This window comes from Bombina bombina, unplaced genomic scaffold (genome assembly GCF_027579735.1).
Source record: "Bombina bombina isolate aBomBom1 unplaced genomic scaffold, aBomBom1.pri scaffold_453, whole genome shotgun sequence".
NCBI lineage: Eukaryota > Metazoa > Chordata > Amphibia > Anura > Bombinatoridae > Bombina > Bombina bombina.
Window position 1 is genome coordinate 369,875 of NW_026511784.1, and position 16,435 is coordinate 386,309.

Here is a 16,435-nt window from a genome sequence, read left to right on the forward strand (position 1 = left end):
TTTCATTTAATTGCATGTTATAGACACTACTATGAAGAATATGCACAGACACTGATATAAAAATCCAGTGTAAAACCTTTTAAAAACTTGCTTAGAAGCTCCCAGTTTAGCACTGTTAAAAAGGCTGGAACACCCACTGCAAGTGGTTCTATAGCAAAAAGCGCAGGCACCCCCCCTTCCTTTGCATATGAAAAGACTCTTTACACAAACAGGAGCAAGCTGGAGTAGGTATACATCAGTATTCTCTTAAAACTGTGGTGCTTGGTTAGGAGTCTGAAAATCAGTGCAATGTTATTTAAAAATAAGCAAAACTATACATTAAAAAAACAAACAAACCATATGGGCTATATAAATGGATCGTCTACAAACCATTTATGCAAAGAAAAATCTAGTGTACAATGTCCCTTTAAGTGTGTCCTCTCTGCACTGTGAGATCTTTCTATCTGACTTTCCTGCATTTAGGATTCCAACCTGTTCCAGCTTTCCAAGGTATAATCCTTTGACAGCCACAAACGTGAAAGTATTTAGCAAATACAGGTGTCACACAATCAGAACAGGGGCATCTAATTAAGTATAATGAATAAAATTGAAACATCCCCTTGCCAGTGGTGTATATTAGACATGTGCATTCTGACTTTTCTGAAGTAAATTAATGCCAAATTTGGCGGCCCCAAGCAGCATACTGCAATTTTCAACGATGGATTTCTTCTTGTTAAAAAGAGCAACACACTAAGGTCTGGATTTGCATCTATAGTTTATTTTTATAATACACTACGACTGTTTTTTAATTAAATACATGTATTTGGTTTTCAGCACTGACTATTCTACTAAGCCTCTTTAAAGCTGATTTCAAAGGACTTTCTAGAAAATAAAGTTTGTTTATAACAGATAACGCTTTACGGCTAATCAGAAGCAAGTCAAATGTGACGTTGGTTAAAGTCTTCCAAAGTCAGTTTCATATTTTTTCTACAGCTCATATTTATGCAAATAGCTGAACTTTTAGTCAAGTGACATGATATAGCTCAGAGTTTTCTAAACCTCATTCCCTGGGATTAATCTGGCCCCCAAGGGTTTACTGTGTGGCCCTCAGCATCATTAAGCAGAAAACAGATGTCAGTAATCTGTTATTGAAAAACGCACTTGCACACATCTTGCTAGATAATTAAAGAGAAATTGTACCATACAATATTCTCCTGTTTAAAATTAAAAAAGTAAATTAAATTGTTTATAAATTGCTCCTTTACCTTTATTTTGTTGTTAAAAAAAGCTTTTGCTTGTTCAAACCACTACCAATAATGAACTTTTTAAATATTGCAGTAATGGCTACAGAAACACTATGCAAACAAGATGCAGAAGCTTCCAGTGGAGTTAGGGGAGAAAAACAGCTCACTTAAAAGGTGTTCTTGCAACTGCTTTGAGCACAAAACTCTCAAATCAAATCCACTGTTTGCCTAAGTACATCATACCTTTAAACTTGTGCATTTGTCCCAAATATGTATAAATTATAGTAGTATATACCATTACATAGTAGATAACGTTGAAAAAAGACAGAAGTCCATCGAGTTCAACTTATACAAATATAATATACTTACAATACATTCTCCAGTCTAATAAGTCACCAATAAAAAGGTGACCCATTTAACACAAGCAATCATATCTTTAAATTATGTTTCTAGCCAGAAATGTATCTAAACAATTTTTAAATGAATCTAAGTTGTTGGCATTTACTACCTCCTTAGGTAATGAGTTGCCCAATTGTATTGCTCTTACAGTGAAAAAATGTTTCCTCCCACCTCAAATTCTAATCTCTTGTCAAAAACAATTTTTTTGGAATAAACAGAGCTTCCTCCATCTCTGTATACAGTATATGGGCCTTGAATATATTTATATAAAGTAATCATGTCACCTCTCAACCACCTCTTTTCTAAAGAAGACAGACCCAGTTTGGCTAGCCCCTCCTCATAGCTTAAATTCCCCTCCCCCTTGTTAGTTTTTTGGCCCTTTTCTAAACTTTTTTTTAAGTCTTCAATGTCATTTTTTTTAGATTGGTCACCAGAACTGCAATCCATAATCAAGGTGAGGTCTTGCCAGGAATTTATATAGTGACAGAATTATGCATTCTTGCCTTGCATTAATGCCTCTTTTAATACATTCACCATTTACATTGTATTAATCCCTTAACGACTAAAACATACTATGTATGGGTTTTTGACCCATAATAGTGTGGGTCATGCTGACAGTAGCAAGACCACACTAATATGAGCCCCCTCCCTCCTGCGGGCCTCCTGAAAAAAAAAAAAAAGCACCATTGAAAGACCATCAACATAGAGGGTATGTTGCTGGTCTTTAAGTGGTTAATTAATATAAACTAATTTTAACTAAAATATAATTATTATCTAATTTTATTTTGCGGTTTTTACCTTAGACATAAGTGAATATAATGCAGTGTGGCCGACCCTCCATACTAAAATGTTTGGGTACCCCTGGTCTTGCTTAACCAATCTCAGCAGACTTTGTCCAACACACAAGAAGGGTTGGCAGATCCCAGCTGTGTGTACATAAAACTTCTAAGACACTTTCTTTTAGAAGCAATAAACGAGGAGGTAACTGATATATCACTGGGGCATTTAGTTGTTTTTATATTTTGGGGTCACTTGTTAATTCTCACAACTTTGTGTAATTCCGATTACTGCAGTACATGAGGGGTTACTACAGAATGAACAAATAGGAATCTTATTGACAGTTCCACAAACAGTGATACCTGCTCCGAGGCCCTCTGTGGTAATTATCAGTGGCTGTCAGGAGGGTCCCGGTGACAGGGACCTCATTATAAAGCAGTTCCTCATCCCACAGCTCTTGTTGCTGCCTACAGAACAATAAACAGTCTGCCTCATTAGTCAATGAAGCCCCACTGTGGAGGAAAAGGGATGGGCTCCGTTCTTTACTGGGGACTCTTTCTTCAAAATAAGGCAGGCACGTCCCAGCGACTCGTTCACACAATGCACATTACCAGCGTACAGCCACATGCATATCAAAGCAGGTGTCATGCAAAAGCGCCGCTTACATCTGCCACATCACGAAGAAACATAAACACAATATACAGATATGTGGGCCACGCATACGACATGTGAAAGCTCATTTCAGTGAAGCTTCAGAGAACAGATGGATCTATTCAACATCAGTCGACTTGCATTGTCGAAAATCTTCTTTTATGAGGAAGATAGTTCTAGATAATTAGACAATGTTCAATAAAAACTTAAAATATGGTTGCTACTATATTGTGCGATCTTCAGGCTGTATATCAAAATGAAATATAGCAGATGTTTCAATTCCTGTACTAGTACTGGTTCGTATCAGTGCTTTTTTTTCAATACTTTTTTGTTAATAAATTAGATTGATTTACTCATTTTATTTGAGATTTGTTCTTAAAATATAAAATCTATTTAATATTCCACTGTGTATTCTTCTTGGACACCTGCTACCACTTTAATTCATAGCTTAGAGCAGGTTTTGAGATATATGGGGCTATCACCATTTGGCTAAATGCTGTAACTAGCTCATTTTGCTTTTAATCTAGCTGTGTGCATGAGAGTGCCAGATTTTCTATGGGCTGTGTGCATGAGAGTGCCAGACTTTCTATGGGCTGTGTGCATGAGAGTGCCAGATTTTCTATGGGCTGTGTGCATGAGAGTGCCAGACTTTCTATGGGCTGTGTGCATGAGAGTGCCAGACTTTCTATGGGCTGTGTGCATGAGAGTGCCAGATTTTCTATGGGCTGTGTGCATGAGAGTGCCAGACTTTCTATGGGCTGTGTGCATGAGAGTGCCAGACTTTCTATGGGCTGTGTGCATGAGAGTTGCAGATTTTCTATGGGCTGTGTGCATGAGAGTGCCAGACTTTCTATGGGCTGTGTGCATGAGAGTGCCAGACTTTCTATGGGCTGTGTGCATGAGAGTGCCAGACTTTCTATGGGCTGTGTGCATGAGAGTGCCAGACTTTCTATGGGTTGTGTTAATTTAGTTTTTTCATTTTCCCTATGGGCTTTGCACCCAGGCTTGCCTTGTTTTGTATTGTGAGTATTGCTGGACATACACATTGTCACCTGCCTGATGTCATTGTCATAGACCGGTTGGGGGAAGCAGTATCTTTTGAGCTTTAGGGGTTATAGTTTGGGGTTAGATTTAATGTTAGGGATGTACAGCTCTTTTTCCCACTTACTAAATGCTGCAGGGTTTTTATTGCCAAGGACAAAATACTGTACATATTTCTCAATTCTGGGCCGGCTTACCATATGTACAAAGGATGACAATTCCACTTCTCAAGCTTTAACCTTTTACCCATGAACGCTCTGATCCTCACTCACTGTCTGTCTCATGTTCAGCCATAAACACACACAGCAGTACACACACATATATAAACACACATACACACACCTGCTTATACATATAAACACACACACACACAGCTGTACACACACACACATATAAACACACATACACACACCTGTTTATACATATAAACACACACACATACACACACACACAAAGCTGTACACACACATATATAAACACACATACTCGCACACCTGTATATACATATAAACTCACACACATACACACACAGCTGTACACACACACATATATAAACACACATACACACACACACACAGCTGTACACACACATATATAAACACATACACACACCTGTTTATACATATAAACACACACACATACACCCACACACACACACACAGCAGTACACACACACATATATAAACACACATACTCGCACACCTGTATATACATATAAACTCACACACATACACCCACACACACAGCTGTACACACACATATAAACACACATACACACACCTGTATATACATATAAAAACACACACATACACACAGCTGTACATACACATATATAAACACACATACACACACCTGTTTATACATATAAGCACACACACATATATAAACACACATACTCGCACACCTGTATATACATATAAACTCACACACATACACACACACTCACACACACATCTTTACATACACATATATAAACACACATACACACACCTGTTTATACATATAAACTCACACACATATATAAACACACATACTCGCACACCTGTATATACATATAAACTCACAAACATACACACACACACACAGCTGTACACACACATATATAAACACACATACACACACAGCTGTACACACACATATATAAACACACATACACACACCTGTTTATACATATAAGCACACACACATATATAAACACTTACTCGCATACCTGTATATACATATAAACTCACACACATACACACACACACCTGTTTATACATATAAACACACACAGCAGTACACACACACAGCAGTACACACATATATAAACACACATACTCGCACACCTGTATATACATATAAACTCACACACATACACACACACAGCTGTACACACATATATAAACAAACACACACACACACACAGCTGTACACACACATACACACACCTGTTTATACATATAAACACACATACTCGCACACCTGTATATACATATAAACTCATACACACACACACACACACACCTGTTTATACATATAAACACACACAGCAGTACACACATATATAAACACACATACTCGCACACCTGTATATACATATAAACTCACACACATACATACACACACACACACACACACACACACACATATATATAAACACACATACACACACCTGTTTATACATATAAACGCACACACATACACCCACACACACACAAAGCTGTACACACACATATATAAACACACAAACCCACCCACAACCACAGCTGTACACACATATATAAACACACATACACCTGTATATACATATAAACTCACACACACACACAGCTTTACACACACATATATAAACACACATATACACACCTGTATATACATATAAACACACAAACCAACCAACACCCACAGCTGTACACACATATATAAACACACATGCACCTGTATATACATATAAACTCACACACATACACCCACACACACACAGCTGTACATAAACATATATAAACACACATACACACACCTGTATATACATATAAACACACAAACCCACACCCACCCACAGCTGTGCAGATATATAAACAAACATACACACACCTGTATATACATATAAACTCACACAATCCCACACATACACAGCAGTACACACATATATAAACACACATACACACACACACACACACACCTGTATATACATATAAACTCACACAATACCACACATCCACACACACACACAGCTGTGCACACACACATAAACACACATACCTGTATATACATATAAACTCACACAAACCCACACATACACCCACACACACATATAAACACACGTACACACACACACACACACACACACACACACACACACACACACACCTGTATATACATATAAACTCACACAATACCACACATACACCCACACACACATAGCTGTGCACACACACATAAACACACATACCTGTATATACATATAAACTCACACAAACCCACACACACAGCTATACACACACACATATAAACACACATACACAGCTGTATATACATATAAACATACAAACCCACACACACCCACAGCTGTGCACACATATATAAACACACACACACACACACACACACACACACACTTGTATATACATATAAACTCACACATGCCCATACACACACAGCTGAACACACACATATAAACACACATACACAACTATATATACATATATACTCAAACATAAATACACACACACACCTATATATATATAAATATAAATTCACACATGCCCATACACACACAAACACAGCTGTACACACATATATAAACAAACATATACACACACACACACACACACCTGTATATACATATAAACTCACACATACCCACACACACCCTCTCACACACACACATACCCACACACAGCTGTATACATATATATATATATATATATATATATATATATATATATATATATATATATATATATAAACACACATACACAATTGTATATACATATATACTCAAACATACACTCATACCCACACACACAGCTACAGTATATACACCCATACACACACGGACACAACTGAACACACACACAGATATATAAACACAACTGAACACACACGTACATGCAGAAACACATCTACATCCACACACAGCTATACACAAATATACACAGACACCCACATACAACAACACACACAGATACACAAAAGCATACACAGTGACACACCCATACAAGCACCTTGACATAGGCACGTATAAATACAACAAATATACACATAAACACACACACACACAGCTATACACACACCCAGTATACCCACATACACCCACACAGATACACAACAATTATTATCATTATCATTTATTTGTATAGTGCTGCAAAATTCCATAGCGCTGGGTACAGAGATAGGGTATACAATGACAAGGGTTTGTGATAAAATACAGAACATAACAAATCTAGTACAGGAGGAAGAGGGCCCTGCTCCGGAGAGCTCACAGTCTATAGGTTGAGGGTGCAGAGACATAAGGTTAGGGGTAGCTTGTCATATGGATTCATTGTAAATGCAGCAGTGAGTCAGGCAGTTGAAGAATTATTTTGGTTAGGATGTAGCCTCACTAAATAGGTGTGGGTTTAAGACATTGCCCTTTTTACATATTGAATGTTCTACACACAAATAGGCAGGGCCCCTCTTGGCATTTGTGGGGCCCTATACAAGACAAATATGTGGAGACCCTCAGCCCAGCACCCTTATTTCCGTCCCCCAGTAAACCCTGCCCCCTATATATAGTTTATAAAATCTCTTGTAGTTCTTGTTATCAGTTTTTTATATTTCCCTGCTTGCTGATTCACAATCTGCTCAGTGGATATATCTTTTTCATATCTTTATTTCTTGTGTTGAAGGTGTGTTTTCCCTTTTTCTGTTTGAAAACACATCTCAGCTAATTGCTCTCCAGTTGAGCCTGGGCTCCAGGGTCAATTAGTGAAGAACAAGTCAATGAATCGGAACAAGTAATTAATTGTTAATCCATTGTTGGTGAATCCTAATTGCTGTGGGGCAAACAAGCAGCACACAGTGTAGGCAGGTTATTTTAAACAGATTTGCAGATGAATGATTTTTTTTTCTAATTATTGCAAAGGATATTGGTACTTGGTTAAACAGGTCCATGTTATTGCATTACCAGATATGATGATATCACATGCCTCATTGCCAGTGAACACTGTTTTGCATTGGTTATATATGAAGATATCACATGCCTCATTGCCAGTGAACACTGTTTTGCATTGGTTATATATGAAGATATCACATGCCTCATTGCCAGTGAACACTGTTTTGCATTGGTTATATATGAAGATATCACATGCCTCATTGCCAGTATTGTATAGGATGCATTTTTTTCCCCCAGCAATTTAAAGTGTACATAAAAATGCAAAAAGAAAATACTCTATTAGCACATTTTATTGTTGTTCTCTTGTTTACGTATAACTAAACCTGCAAAAGGGTTAGAACGCTTAGCTCCAGAGCAACAAAGCACTACTTGAGAGCAATGCACTTCTGGGGGTTATGTTTCCAGAAAAAAACATACTAATCTAACATTAAACTACCAATAGTACTTAAAAGGGCCTTTTGTAGGGCATCGCCCTAAAGAAATCAACTCTTTTTGGATAAAAAAAAATAACAAAGCCCCCCCTAACAATACAACCCCCCAAAATAAAAAAGACCCAACTAAAAAAATTCTAAAATACCCATTGCATTTGTATGGATATTGCCCTTAAAAAGGCAATCCGCTCTTTTGCTGCCCATTAAAAAATAAAAAAAGTCCTAATCTAAAAACCCCCACCAAAAATAATAATAAAAAAAAACTAACACTAACCCCGACATAGGTACTCGCGATTCCTAAAGTCCGGCGGTGAAGGTCTTCTTCCAGGCGGCTCCATCTTCAATCTTCATCCTGGCGTCACGGAGCCATCTTCATCCAGGGGTCGCAGAGCTGAAGTGGGCGGAGTGGAGCAAGATTTGCGACGGCGCTGACATCCAACATGAAGCCTCCTCTTCATGCGATCATCCACCACACACTGAAGTTTAAATGCAAGGTACCATTTTATATTTGGTACCTTGCATTCCTATTGGCTGAAAATTTTAAATCAGCCAATAGGACGAGAGCTGCTTAATTTCAATTGGCTGTTCAAATCCCTGGATGAAGATGGAAGATGGCTCCGCGACACAGGGATGAAGATTGAAGATGGAGTCGCCTGGAAGAAGACCTTCACCGCCGGACTTCAGGAATGCTGAGTACCTATGTCGGGGTTAGTGTCAGTTGTTTTTTTTTTGTTTTTTTTTAGATTAGGGCTTTTTTTTTTTAATGGGCAGAAAAAGAGCTGATTGCCCTATGCCCATTCAAATGCCCCTTTTGCAGCATGGTGAATATCCAGCAACGTCAAAGATAACATACAGCATGGTGAATATCCAGCAATGCCAAGGACAACATACCGCATGGTGAATATCCTGCAATGCCAAAGACAACAGACAGCATGGTGAATATCCTGCAATGCCAAAGACAACAGACAGCATGGTGAATATCAAGCAATGCCAAAGACAACATCCAGCATGGTGAATATCCAGCATTGCCAAGGACAACATACAGCATGGTGAATATCCAGCAATGTCAAAGGTAACATACAGCATGGTGAATATCCAGCAATGTTAAAGGTAACATACAGCATGGTGAATATCCAGCAATGCCAAAGACAACATACAGCATGGTGAATATCCAGCAATGTTAAAGGTAACATACAGCATGGTGAATATCCAGCAATGTTAAAGGTAACATACAGCATGGTGAATATCCAGCAATGCCAAAGACAACATACAGCATGGTGAATATCCAGCAATGTTAAAGGTAACATACAGCATGGTGAATATCAAGCAATGCCAAAGACAACATCCAGCATGGTGAATATCCAGCATTGCCAAGGAAAACATACAGCATGGTGAATATCCAGCAATGTCAAAGGTAACATACAGCATGGTGAATATCCAGCAATGTTAAAGGTAACATACAGCATGGTGAATATCCAGCAATGCCAAAGACAACATACAGCATGGTGAATATCCAGCAATGCCAAAGACAACATACAGCATGGTGAATATCCAGCAATGCCAAAGACAACATACAGCATGGTGAATATCCAGCAATGCCAAAAACAACATACAGCATGGTGAATATCCAGCAATGCCAAAGACAACATACAGCATGGTGAATATCCAGCAATGCCAAAGACAACATACAGCATGGTGAATATCCAGCAATGCCAAAGACAACATACAGCATGGTGAATATCCAGCAATGCCAAAGACAACATACAGCATGCTGAATATCCTTTCTGCTAAAAACAAAGGCTACTACTCTATACTCATCTTACTTGACCTCTCTGCTGCCTTTGACACTGTTGACCATCCCCTTCTCCTACGGACTCTCAGCTCTCTTGGTCTCTGTGACACTGCCCTCTCCTGGATTCACTCTTATCTATCTAACAGATCCTTCTCCGTCTCTTTTACTGGTGACTCCTCCTCTCTATTGCCCCTGTCTGTTGGAGTACCTCAAGGCTCTATCCTGGGTCCTCTACTCTTCTCTATTTACACTTCTTCACTGGGTAAATTTATTAACAGCTATGGCCTCAACTATCACCTCTATGCTGATGATACCCAGATCTATCTTTCCACCCCTGCACTCTCCCCTTCTGTCAACTCTCACATCAGCGACTGCTTATCTGGCATTTCCTCCTGGATGGCCTCTCACCACCTAAAAATAAATATGTCCAAGACCGAACTACTTCTAATCCCCCCCCCTCTAACTCTACTCCAGTTTCTAATTTTTCTATCACTGTTGGCGGCACCACTATCTCCCCATCACCCCAAGTCCGCTGCCTCGGAGTCACGCTTGACTCAAATCTGTCCTTCACTCCCAACATCCAACTGCTCTCTTCATCCTGACACAACCACCTATGCAATATCTCCAAAATTCGTCCATATCTGAGTGCTGAAACTACTAAACAGCTAATCCACTCCCTGGTAATTTCCTGACTTGACTACTGTAACAACTTACTAACTGGCCTCCCTCTCTCCCACCTCTCTCCCCTCCAATCCATCCTAAATGCATCTGCCAGGCTAATCCACCTCTCTCGACGCTTTGTTTCTGCTGTGCCTCTCTGTGAGACCCTTCACTGGCTCCCCATTCACAACAGAGTTAAATTTAAAATTCTCACCCTGACCTACAAAGCCCTCACCAATGCTGCCCCACCCTACCTGTCCTCACTCATCAACAAATATACTTCTGCCCGTCCCCTAAGATCCAACAACGACCAGCTTCTTGCTTCCTCTATCATCACCTCCTCTCATGCTAGATTACAGGACTTCCCTCGTGCGGCACCAACCCTCTGGAACTCACTTCCTCAAGCTGTCAGACTTGCCCCTAACCTCTCCTCCTTTAAACCTTCCCTAAAGACCTTTCTATTCAGGGAAGCTTATCACCCGACTTATTAACAAACTAACTTCACTTAACTAACAGTTGCCCTCTATCTCCTCACTAATAACATTCTCGCCTCTGCAGTCCCCACCTCCTGTTTCCCATCCTTCTACCCATCTAGATTGTAAGTTCCCACGGGAATAGGGCCCTCAATTCCCCCTGTATTTGTCTGTAAAATTTTGTCTTTTATCGTATTGTTTCTCCATTGTAGTGTTATCCTTGTACCCATGGACAGCGCTGCGGAATCTGTTGGCGCTTTACAAATAAAGAATAATAATAATATCTAGCAATGCTAAAGACAACATACAGCATGGTGAATATCCAGCAATGCCAAAGACAACATACAGCATGGTGAATTTCCAGCAATGCCAAAGACAACATACAGCATGGTGAATATCCAGCAATGCCAAAGACAACATACAACATGGTGAATATCCAGCAATGCCAAAGACAACATACAGCATGGTGAATATCCAGCAATGCCAAAGACAACATACAGCATGGTGAATATCCAGCAATGCTAAAGACAACATACAGCATAGTGAATACCCAGCAATGCCAAAGACAACATACATCATGGTGAATATCCAGCAATGCTAAAGACAACATACATCATGGTGAATATCCAGCAATGCCAAAGACAACATACAGCATGGTGAATATCCAGCAATGCCAAAGACAACATACAGCATGGTGAATATCCAGCAATGCCAAAGACAACATATAGCATGGTGAATATCCAGCAATGCCAAAGACAACATACAGCATGGTGAATATCCAGCAGTGCCAAAGACAACATACAGCATGGTGAATATCCAGCAATGCCAAAGACAACATACAGCATGGTGAATATCCAGCAATGCCAAAGACAACATACAGCATGGTGAATATCCAGCAATGCCAAAGACAACATACAGCATGGTGAATATCCAGCAATGCCAAAGACAACATACAGCATGGTGAATATCCAGCAATGCCAAAGACAACATACAGCATGGTGAATATCCAGCAATGCCAAAGACAACATACAGCATGGTGAATTTCCAGCAATGCCAAAGACAACATACAGCATGGTGAATATCCAGCAATGCCAAAGACAACATACAGCATGGTGAATTTCCAGCAATGCCAAGGACAACATACAGCATGGTGAATATCCAGCAATGCCAAGGACAACATACAGCATGGTGAATATCCAGCAATGCCAAGGACAACATACAGCATGGTAAATATCCAGCAATGCCAAAAACAACATACAGCATGGTGAATATCCAGCAATGGCAAAGACAACATACAGCATGGTGAATATCCAGCAATGCAAAGGACAACATACAGCATGGTGAATATCCAGCAATGCCAAAGACAACATACAACATGGTGAATACCCAGCAATGCCAAAGACAACATACAGCATGGTGAATTTCCAGCAATGCCAAAGACAACATACAGCATGGTGAATATCCAGCAATGCCAAGGACAACATACAGCATGGTGAATTTCCAGCAATGCCAAAGGTAACATACAGCATGGTGAATATCCAGCAATGCCAAAGACAACATACAGCATGGTGAATATCCAGCAATGCTAAAGACAACATACAACATGGTGAATACCCAGCAATGCCAAAGACAACATACAGCATGGTGAATTTCCAGCAATGCCAAGGACAACATACAGCATGGTGAATATCCAGCAATGCCAAGGACAACATACAGCATGGTGAATATCCAGCAATGCCAAGGACAACATACAGCATGGTGAATATCCAGCAATGCCAAGGACAACATACAGCATGGTGAATTTCCAGCAATGCCAAAGGTAACATACAGCATGGTGAATATCCAGCAATGCCAAAGACAACATACAGCATGGTGAATATCCAGCAATGCCAAAGACAACATACAGCATGGTGAATACCCAGCAATGCCAAAGACAACATACAGCATGGTGAATTTCCAGCAATGCCAAGGACAACATACAGCATGGTGAATATCCAGCGAAGCCAAAGACAACATACAGCATGGTGAATTTCCAGCAATGCCAAAGACAACATACAGAATGGTGAATATCCAGCAATGCCAAAGACAACATACAGCATGGTGAATACCCAGCAATGCCAAAGACAACATACAGCATGGTGAATATCCAGAAATGCCAAAGACAACATACAGAATGGTGAATATCCAGCAATGCCAAAGACAACATACAGCATGGTGAATATCCAGCAATGCCAAAGACAACATACAGCATGGTGAATATCCAGCAATGCCAAAGACAACATACAACATGGTGAATATCCAGCAATGCCAAAGACAACATACAGCATGGTGAATATCCAGCAATGCCAAAGACAACATACAGCATGGTGAATATCCAGCAATGCCAAGGACAACATACAGCATGGTGAATATCCAGCAATGCCAAGGACAACATACAGCATGGTGGGCAACCTGAAGTACTGCATACACCAGCCTAGATGAGCTTCAGTTTTGAAGACACAGCCACAATAGAAGATAAGCTCTAGTACAAAAAATATTTTTTACTGCAGATGACATTGATCACTTGAGAAGATTTGTTTATGAGCAATACTATGTTGTTTCTGAACAAACTTAGATATTAACTTTTAGTTCAATTTATGACTTGTATTGCTTCATAACAGAACATTCTAATAAAACAATATACACATTTAGTTGCTTATTATGCTCCTAATGAAGTTCACATCTTAGTAATTTTTCATAATACCATACGATCAAGCATGGCTTATGGTTAGTGCAGTGACTGCGCTCTTTGTGGAGGCATTAGGCATCCCACATTGTGAGTTTATTTTTAGGGAAGTCATAATTGTTTATTTAACTGAAGACAAGACTACAGCATTAATGCTGCCTGTATATTAAAACGACTCATGAATTATAAAACACTAGCAAATCACTGTTCAAAAATCAGCAAACAGCGCTACAAACTCAAATAACACTTTCACCAACTGCTAAAAACACTGATGATATGCAAAAAGAAAATGCTGTAAATATACTCACAGTACTGAAATCTGGCATTTTATTTCTCCTACATACGATGCAATATCAAATACACTTAATAATTCTCTTTAAATATGTGTCTGACTATGTGGTGGGAATTGGACTTTAGTCAAAGAGTATGTTGGATGCAGAGTTCCCAGTTTAAGCCTTGTCTGTTTATAATTTTTTCCCTCACTCCATGCAGTCCATTTTTTTTTGTTAGATTTCAAATTCATGGGAAAGCACGCTTAGTTAGCCGCACGCACAACTACTTGTTAAAGCAAAGGGTCTAGATAATTTATTTGTAAATAATTCAGTGCCCGTTTAGAACAAACAAAAACATCAGCACCCCCTTGCTAAGTTTAATCACATTTTTTTAAAAATTTTCCATTGTTATTGAAGCATTGAAAAGCATTGAGAATGCCCTTTTTTATTTAAAATGCTCATTTTGTCACTTGCTTGTTGAATTGCTTGATGTGTGTGGAGAAGAAACAGATATTTTGTTTCTTGCTCTGTGTCTTGAAAGAGTATCTGAATAATTGACTTCAGATATTATTTCTTTCTAATTCAAATAGCACAGTCATGTTTATCGAAGAAATTAGGGATAGACCAATATTGTTTTTTCAGGGCGGATACGATACCAATTATTGACCGCCTTTCAGGCCGATAACTGATAACAGGGGTCGATATTCTGTACATTTTAACGTTTTTTTTTTTAAAAAATCAACACAATTTCTACACAAATCTGGTTCAAACTATTAAAATTTTAAACATTAAAAGTAAACAACTGGGAAAAATAAAGTGTTTGAAAAATGTACTTATTGAATGGCTTCCCAAAACATAGAAAAATGGCATAAATCACTTTTAAACTGCACACTGATATAAAATAAATTGAAGTCACTACTGCAAAGCTAGACACTACACGATTTCTTTAATACTCCCAGTTAAGTAGAAAAACTTTATAGTGCAGAAAGCATAACAATTCAACATGTTCTGTAAAACAGCGTCTGTTTTTTTCATATATTGCTGCCACTTCACTAAAAACACACTCACTTGGTACACTTTACAGATAAGGGATATAAGTAAAGTAAAAAAAAAAAAAAAAAAAAAAAATATATATATATATATATATATATATATATATACTGCCACTTGACAGGGAAAGAAATGATATGCTGGAATATCAGTGCTATATTTATTTGCTTTAATTTTTTAATATGCTTATATATTTACTGGATTGCAAATACCTTCCCTGGTACTGAGGAGTGGACTATAAGTTTCTTTATTATGTCACTTATGGGCAGTTATATACATGTGTAACAGTGCCACCTAATGGTCAGAGCATTGTTATCCACTACTAGAGAATAATGATACTAGTCTCCTATACTGCATAGCTTTCTACTCAAGGTTTGTTGTTGTGGACATTTAATTGATGTGCCTGAACTATAATTTTTTTAAATGTTTTTTTTCTATGCCCATGAAAGGGGAAAATAAAATATTTAAATTAAAAAATTGTCAAATATAGCAGCTTTAGTGAAATGTATTGCAAATGTGTAAAATGTATCAGACTGCAACACATAATGTTCTATTTGTTACAGCAATTAGCAAGCAGATTGCTTTTATGTATTGTTGACCCCTATGAGCAAATAAAAAGTAATTTAGCTTTGTGTACTTCAGGGAAACTATGTAGCTTTAAGTGCCACTTAAAGATCACATTTTCCATTTCACAAATCATATGTTTGTTTATGCAAGTCCATCTACAGGCTGCTATTGGGGGTATGGTTGATGCCCCTGTTTCTGCGCGAGCCTTCAGGCTCACCGGAAACAGCAGTTATGAA

The 16,435-nt window shown here is 38.6% G+C and overlaps 1 long non-coding RNA gene across 2 annotated transcripts in view; it reads left to right on the forward strand.

Moving 5' to 3' along the window:
- The window catches only part of LOC128643949 (uncharacterized), a 250,482-nt gene that overhangs the window by 200,500 nt on the left and 33,547 nt on the right, over positions 1-16,435 (forward strand). The window contains exon 2 of one of the 2 annotated variants that reach the window (XR_008399896.1): positions 2,045-2,076. The exons of the other annotated variant lie outside the window; for it this stretch is intronic. This is a non-coding gene — a long non-coding RNA (uncharacterized LOC128643949). The remainder of the gene's footprint in view (positions 1-2,044; positions 2,077-16,435) is intronic. 2 annotated transcript variants of the gene reach the window in all.